The following is a 7935-nucleotide window of genomic DNA, read 5'->3' as shown; positions in this document are numbered from 1 at the left end:
CGGCGCCGCCTCCGGGGCCGCCCCGCGAGCAGGGCCGGGCTGCGCGGCTGTTGGCTGCGGGCGGCCCGTGCCCAACGGCGCTGTGGCAGCGGCCTGCGGGCGTGATTCCTTCGGGAAAGAAGGAAGAGGTCGGTGGCAGCCTCGGGCTGAGCGCGTGGGCACCCGCTCACACAGCCACGGGCTTGGCTGCCTTCGGAACGGAGTGCTGCCCGTGTTACTCCTGGGCTGGGCGGAACGCGGGGCCAGGGCATGACCACCATTCCCAATGTACGTGGATGGCAGTGATGCTATACTGAAGCTACCAGGCCTGGGGCTGGACTGCTCTCTGTTCCCTCTTTGCAGCATTGCCTCTTTTTTCCTGCAAAATGTTGGAGGTGCTCCGGAGCAGCAACCATGCACGTGCCTGGAAAGAGGAGAGGTGTGGAAATGGGCTGTGCCAAGGCAAGGAGTCCAACCGCTGGGTCATGGCCTTGCGTATCTCCATTATGCCTCTCCATCTCAAGCTGCCAGTCATGGCACAAGGAACTTGAGGACCTCACAGCCAGAGTGGGGTGCTTTGAAAACCATTGGCTTTCCACCCCCCTGCCAAACAGACAACTCGTCCAAAACAGTTAACGGAGCTGTAGGATGTGGTAGCATCATGCTTGTTTCTTTTCAGGATCAGACCAGACTGAGACAGGGCCACACACCAATGACCATTGGTTTAGGCATGAACTACCAGCAGAAGCCTTGACTTGATGAACAGATCAGATCCCTTTTTCGATTTCACAGTGCTGGAGGAATTCTTGGTTGCATTTACAATATTGGCTTCTCTGCTGCCTGTTAACAGCTGCAATACATTTGGGATAGCACTTTCATCAACTTAAAACTAAGGAAAATAGTACCAAATTGAAGTGGTGAAGTTCTCAGCAGCTTCAGTCTTCCATTAATTCACTGAAAGATGCAAGAAAATTGAGCTTTTACATGCTTGTCTTCAACAACATAAGCTCAACACTCTTGTTTCTAGATCTTTAATTCCCCTGGATTTTACCTTGGTTACTTTTATACTGAGATGGCAAGCTGCAGGCACTGGGTGCCACATTACAGACATTCTTAGCAGCTATGTCCCAGCTTTCCTCACTTGCCCAAGCCACCTTGCCATGCAGTGGGAGAAGGGCTCTCAGATCTGACTAAATCCTGTCCTCCCCTGAAGCAGCACAGTAGTATTTTGCAGTCAGAAATTGAAATTCTATGTAAAAAAAAAGCCAAACATCTGGGATCTACTTTAATAGAAGGTATCTCAAATAATATATGATCACTGGAATAATGGCATGAATTGAGAAGAGTGATATTTATTATGAAGAGCAGTACAGAGTTCAGCATTCTCTTCTGGGCTCTGGTTTTGAACCAGGCAGCACTTTCAGTGTAATTTTACACTGAACTCAAGGAGGAAGCACCTGTAACTAACATGAAACTTGGTTTTTTAGCTAAAAAAAATATACATTAACTACATAGCAGCTAAACACTACTGAAAATAAACTGAATAGACATAAATGTTGAGTAACAGAAATTCTCTGAAGGGACGTAATGTTTTCTCCATTTAATTAAGCTACTTCATGGCCTGTACTGGTGCTGGATAATCCCAAGAAATTGTGCAGAACTAGCAGTCAGAGAATGCTTTTATTTTCAGACTCATTGCCTGACTGACAGTCGAGGCTACAGACGACGAACGCTGCCAGGTGATTCAGTTGTGAAACCACTGATGCCTGTGAGACAGTGTTGTAATGTGTGCATGGACAGAAATCTGGGGCTTACTTTCACAGTGCTGCTTGTCACTGGCTGCACATGACAGATAGGAGCAAGCATTGCACAGCCTGGGCATAGTGCTGCCAAAATAGTCAGCTTGCCTCCGGTTCCTTCATGTGACCGCGAATGCCCTATTTGTGTTTTCATTCTCCCTTTTGTTTAGACTTTTGCACAGAGGGGCCATTTTGTTCTAGAACTTTTTTTTTTTTTTTTTTTTTTTTAATGCCAAATATAATAGCAAAACTGCAGTCAAGTCCCAGACATTAACAGCACTTCATTCTGGCTGTGTATCCTGTCATATGATCTACCACCCTGGTGGAAAATGAAACATGCTCAGCTGAAGCATATAGAAACTGAAACTTGGCCAGAACACAGCTACAACACAGATTTCCTTATTTAATAATGTGCTAAATGCAATATTAAATCCTGCAGATTTTGCACAACTTCACCAAACTGACTGCAAAGCAGTGATAATAATCACTTTCAACACTTACAGTGAAGTGTGCCTTCAGTTTGACCTTAAAGAAAATAATCTAAGATATATATTTTTTAATGTCTGGTTTCTGAGAAGCTGATTTTGCTCATGTTTCTAAATACTTTCCTGCAGTCATGGTCTACTGATACTTTTTTTTTTTTTCTTTTGGATGAAAACAGCAATTGTGGTACAGGCACCATGCTTCAGAGCAAAGGAGCTAATAGGACTTTCTATTGCAAAAAAAAAAAAAAAAAAATGCAAAATTAATGACAATCATAAGATCTGATAACATGCATAAACCTTGAATTGCAGCCATGCCTACTGTGAAAGAGTGAGTGGCCATGTGGGCAGAATTCCCCTGGACAATTGCAGACCACAGATAAATATTTCTGCAGTTCCCAGAGGTTCACTCTATAGCTGGTGGAGAAAACCGGGAATTTCTATAGCACAGTTTATCTGACCTGAAACAGATGTCAGATGTAGATTGCCCTGCCTATGTTTTTTTTTTTTATTATTATTAAACTTGTTAATCCTGATACAGGTAAAAAGTAAAAATAAACATTGAAGCCTAATTCAGCTTTTGCCCCTAGATTTGATGCATCACAGTATATTCTAGTAGATCTTGGAATTAAGTTAATAATGTGGCAGTTCAGAGTGTTTTTTGTATAGAATCACAGAATATCCTGAGACTGCAAGAATCACTGAACCCAAGCCCTGGCTCCACACAGGACCACCCAGAATTCAAAGTTTGAGAGTGCTGTCCAAACACTCCTTAAAGTCCGGTAGCTTGGGCCTGACTGCCCTCTGGTGCAGACCCTGTCCCTAACCCCCAGCTGCCCCTCCTCTGACACAGCTCCATGCATTGCCTTCGGGCCCTGTCGCTGTCACAGAGAGCAGAGCTCAGCGCTGCCCCTCCACTCCCTCCGTGAGGAGCTGCAGCCGCCATGAGGCCTCCACTCAGCCACCTCTCAGGTCTGAACAAATCCAGCTACTCTTCACATGCCTTGCCCTCCTGACTTTTCAGCATCTTCAAAGCCCTCCTTTGGGCACTCTCTGATAGTTTTATGTCTTTATATTGTGATTCCCAACCCACACCCATCGCTGAAGGTGAGGCTGCACAGCACAGAGCAGGGGTCAGTCCCTTCCCACACCCAGTAGCAGTGCTGGGTCTGATACCCCCCACGGTATGGTTAACCCTCGTGGCTACCAGAGTACACTGCTGACTCACATTCAACTTGCCATCAACCAGCACCCCCAGATCCCTTTCTGCTTTGTATGCTGTCTCTTAAGTTCAGCTACAAATTGCTTCTTAAGACCGTAGAGTTACAATACAATACAATAGTTCTTTGTACAAATCATTCATCATACTCCAGTTTTTCAAGTTCTCAAAATGTATACCAGTTTGCTTCATTTATAATGCTACTCCTTCAGTACAGACAGTTGGCTGCAGAATTAAACTCTAATGGAATTAAAGAATACAATATTAATATGTCTGTGTTATCAGTGAGAACCAGTGTGACTCACTTGGGGGAGAAATCATTATTGTGTTCATTGATGACTAATACAGTCCTAGTTTTTAAAATCTTTTATGTGAATTCAGACCTGTTAAATCTGGATACAAGTGCACCTCCTCCTCACTGACAGAACACGCATAACACTGTGTAACCGAATGCCCTGTAATAATTGCACCAATGCACTGAACTTCTAAGGAAAGCAATTACTGTCTTTTCATCAGATTTAGTTCTAAAACAACTACTTCATTAAACTTGTGGTTTCTCAACTGATTTTTAATTAGCATTATTTCAGAAATGGAACAAAGAGAAGAAAGTAGTCATCTACCAGATCACTATAACCGCTCACGCAAGCAAATGCTTGTTTGGGATCATCGGTGCTGTGTGAAGTACCTTGCAGTAGCCTACATTATAAGACATAAGAATAAAGACATACTGACTTCACCTTTTTGTTTCCCCAAACAATGAGAAGAATCATGCCAGTCACGTGGCTCACTCCTCACTGGCACCATAGCTGTAATAGTTCACATGGTTTCCTGGTTCAGAATAAATCTGAGAAGGCGTATGTTGAAGCCAAAGCTGCTGAGCGACAGCTGTTCAAAATTCCTGATTTCACTGATCTACTTACTATATGTTTAGAACTACATTTAATGTTGAAGGCTAATTCTAAACAAACTGAGCTACCACTGTATCAGGTATAAGAAGAATAAATCCTTAATTTCCTTAACCAGGGACTTCTCAGAGCCAGTAGCCCATGAAGGGAAAATTAATCTGGATACCTGGAGGACATTGCTAGCCTGGCAAGAAAACACAAGATCCGTGAATCCTTGTAATTGTATGAAAATTACTAACCCATCATCATGAGAACGGACTGGAAAGTTACTAACTGTGTAACTTTTATGTATAAATACCAAGCAGATAGTTTTGTGTGTGTGCTTGACCTGTGGGAAACCACTGAGCACCCTGGCTTGTGCAATCCTGAAAAAAATAAGCAGTATCTCTCCTGAGTGTATGATGATTCACTTACTGCTAACCAGGCAACAAATCTGCTTTTTAGACAATAGTAATGGAATACATTTTCTCTGGTGCATCTTCTTTACCCTGAAAGTTGCAGAGAGCTGGATAGTTGGAGAGTAGTTATGAACTGCTCCAATCTTAAAATTATTTTGCTCCTATGCCACCATTTAGGGATAAAATGCCAGGCATATCCCTTGACCCTTACCACACAACCAGTTTTTCACACTCCTCCCTCTTTAGGGAGTTACTTTTTTTTTTTTTTTAATACTTTTTCATTATGTGAATTGCTCCAGATGCCCTTTTGCTTTAACTTACTCCCATAAGCTTCCTTCTGGGAATGCAACATCTGTCTTTATGATTACGGAGCAGTCAGGACTATGCCTGTTTGACTGCCACCAAGCAGACTTCATATCCCATCCACTCCAGAAACATTCATCCTAACATGAACTTCTTGTCTACACCTGCTTGTACAGCTGCTTGTACACAGCTACTGCTGGCTCAGCAGAGCCAATAAAGGATTTAAGAGCAGGTTCTTATTTTATACTCCTCAAAAGGTGTTTTACAATCAATGTAAGGATGATTAAAGCTTACTGTGTCATTAACTTAGATGTATTTAGTTAACAGCCATCTCTGCCAGCCGCACGTAGCTATATGGGACACCCAGGAGTCTCTCAGGTGGTTAGTAGAAATACACATATGCACCCGATGTCACAGGAGGTATCCTAAGGTATGCATGACATCCATATTGAGCACAAATGGAGGCTATGGGAGACTTACAGGATACTGGTGCTGTTCTGAAAGAGGCAGTAGCTGAAGGCCACACGCAGTGCCAAGACACACTCAGTCCATGGCAATAGGGGGTGTTGAGGGGGGAGTGCAATGGGAAAAGCAGGACAGGCATTTATCAGCTGTCGAAAGAATACTAAATTCAAAGCCAACACTCAAGTTTCTGTATTATGGACTTTATGAAGAATTGCAGAACTTGGAATGTTGCCTGCTGCTCTACAGATAGAAAAATGTGGAATTGAAACATGAGACAAAATTACTGAAGGAACAGGATTGGGGAGGTTGAGCTGCTGGCATTCCCCTACCGCAGAGTTTGCAGTCAGCAGTTACAATGTGAGACCAGGGATGAACGTCACACTGGCAACTGAAAAGTAGTTCAAGAAGCTGTGAAGGGAGTATTAGAAAAGAAGGAATTTGTGGATCAGACCATTTGGCTCGCCAGAGGATGACCTGATCATTGAAAAAAGCACTGCAGAAAAGCTGAGTATGGTTGAATCCCTCTGTGCAGGATTAAGTGATGAAGACGTTGGCTGATAGGACAGGGTGACATCCTTCTGATTTGTTCCTATTGGAACCTTGGAACCTTTACACTGAAAGCCCACTCCTGTACTCTCCATATGCTGTTTTACAAAAGGAGCTGGAACAGATGATGTTTCCTGCATTCAGATGGCTGTGGTAATTATCAAAATAGCCTCAGAACTGACGCAAATAGGCATGAGCACCATGAATTGGGAAATTCAAAGTAACAACCAATTCAATTCCAGAACAAGTAGGAATTGTATCACAGGTTCCTGGTATTCTGAGGGATACCAGTGCAAAGCTGATAGTGGGGCATCTAGAAACCCTAAGAGTGCTAGTGAAAGGTTTTAACAAGGAAGTAAGTTGGGACTGCAGCACTCTCTGATGTTTGCATTCTCAGGGAATTGATGCAATCCCCACAACTTATAACCCTTTCATTGACAAGCTGAGTTCCTCTTAGAAGTAGCTAGGCTGCTTGCTGCGCCTGTATTGAGTAGAGGCTTCAGAACATCAGAGCCCTCTTGATTTCAAAATAGATTTCCAATTGCAATGTGTTCATGTCTGATTTATGTTTGAATCAACTACCTATTAGGTCAGCAGAATCCAGAATGGATTTTAGACTGCACTGAGTGGAGAGTAAAACTCTCTTACTAAAAACAAAAGGTAAATACTGCCATAACTAAGGCAGCTCTGATACTGTCCTGTAATGTAGTTCTGTAGCATCGCTATGTGGACATATGGTGCTCATCCACCTTTGTATAGTTTAAGGTACATCCTGTCGTGATGAGCCTGTGGTCATTTCCTGGCCAGCATTTTGTGAGAAACACATTTGGAATATGCTATAAAGTGCTCTGGCTTCTACACTACAGCTAGGCCAGGCTATTCTTTTATTCTTCTGTCTATCGTGTTTGCACCCATCTACAAAGTGTTTTTTGACAGTAAGCCCAAACCTTCTCAATTTAGGCTAGTTCATGTTTAGTTGGGCAAAGGGGTGGAAAAAAAAAAAAGGACTTTTTTTTTCCTCTGCCTTATGTTATTCAGGAATTCTGAAACAGACGATACTGTGGTAGCAGCCCCTATCAGTGTTATTAAGAAATATATTTAGCGGAGTATTTCCTTTCCTTATCAAAGATGCATTAGTTCTGTCCAAGAGACAGCATAACAGATTGTTGCATAGCAACATTTTTTTTTTCCAGACACCTTTATCTACACAAAACTTTTCTTTTTTGTTCTGGAGCCAACTGAGATATGCTTAAAATGTGACCGCCAGCATCAACTATAACTTAAATATGAACATATGCTTATATGGTGTGCAAATATTTCAAGATTACATAAACATATTTTAAGGAAGTTACTTAATGGATGATATACAACTTAGATTTCTTTTCTTACACAATATTTTTTCAGTAGTTTTTTGTTCAAGACCTAGTGTATAGATCTTAATGCCTAGAAGCCAAAGAGAATAGGCAGACAAGGACTGGCTGTCTGACCTTTCTATGATGAATCATCAACACAGAGAAAGCACAATCAGAAAAATACTGCAGAAAATATCAGGGAGAGAACAAATGAAAAGAAACAATCCATTAAGTCTTCAAAAAAAAAAAACCAAACCAAACCAAAAAACAAAAACAACAACAACAAAAAAAACCAAACCCAAACACCCAGAAACAAAAGTATTTAAATTAAGCCATTTGAGATTAAGGATATGATCTGATGTGCAAACATTAATGCAGTTGGAAATGAAGTGGGATGTCAAACAGTAGCCACCATATAAATACAGAGGAGCCTGAAAGGATTACTCAGCTAAAGCTGGGTTATTTTTCATTTCTCACACAGCTGCCA

The sequence above is a fragment of the Meleagris gallopavo genome, chromosome 2 (assembly GCF_905368555.1).
Source record: "Meleagris gallopavo chromosome 2, MGAL_WU_HG_1.1, whole genome shotgun sequence".
Taxonomy (NCBI): Eukaryota; Metazoa; Chordata; class Aves; order Galliformes; family Phasianidae; genus Meleagris; species Meleagris gallopavo.
Note: the sequence above shows the minus strand (reverse complement) of the source record.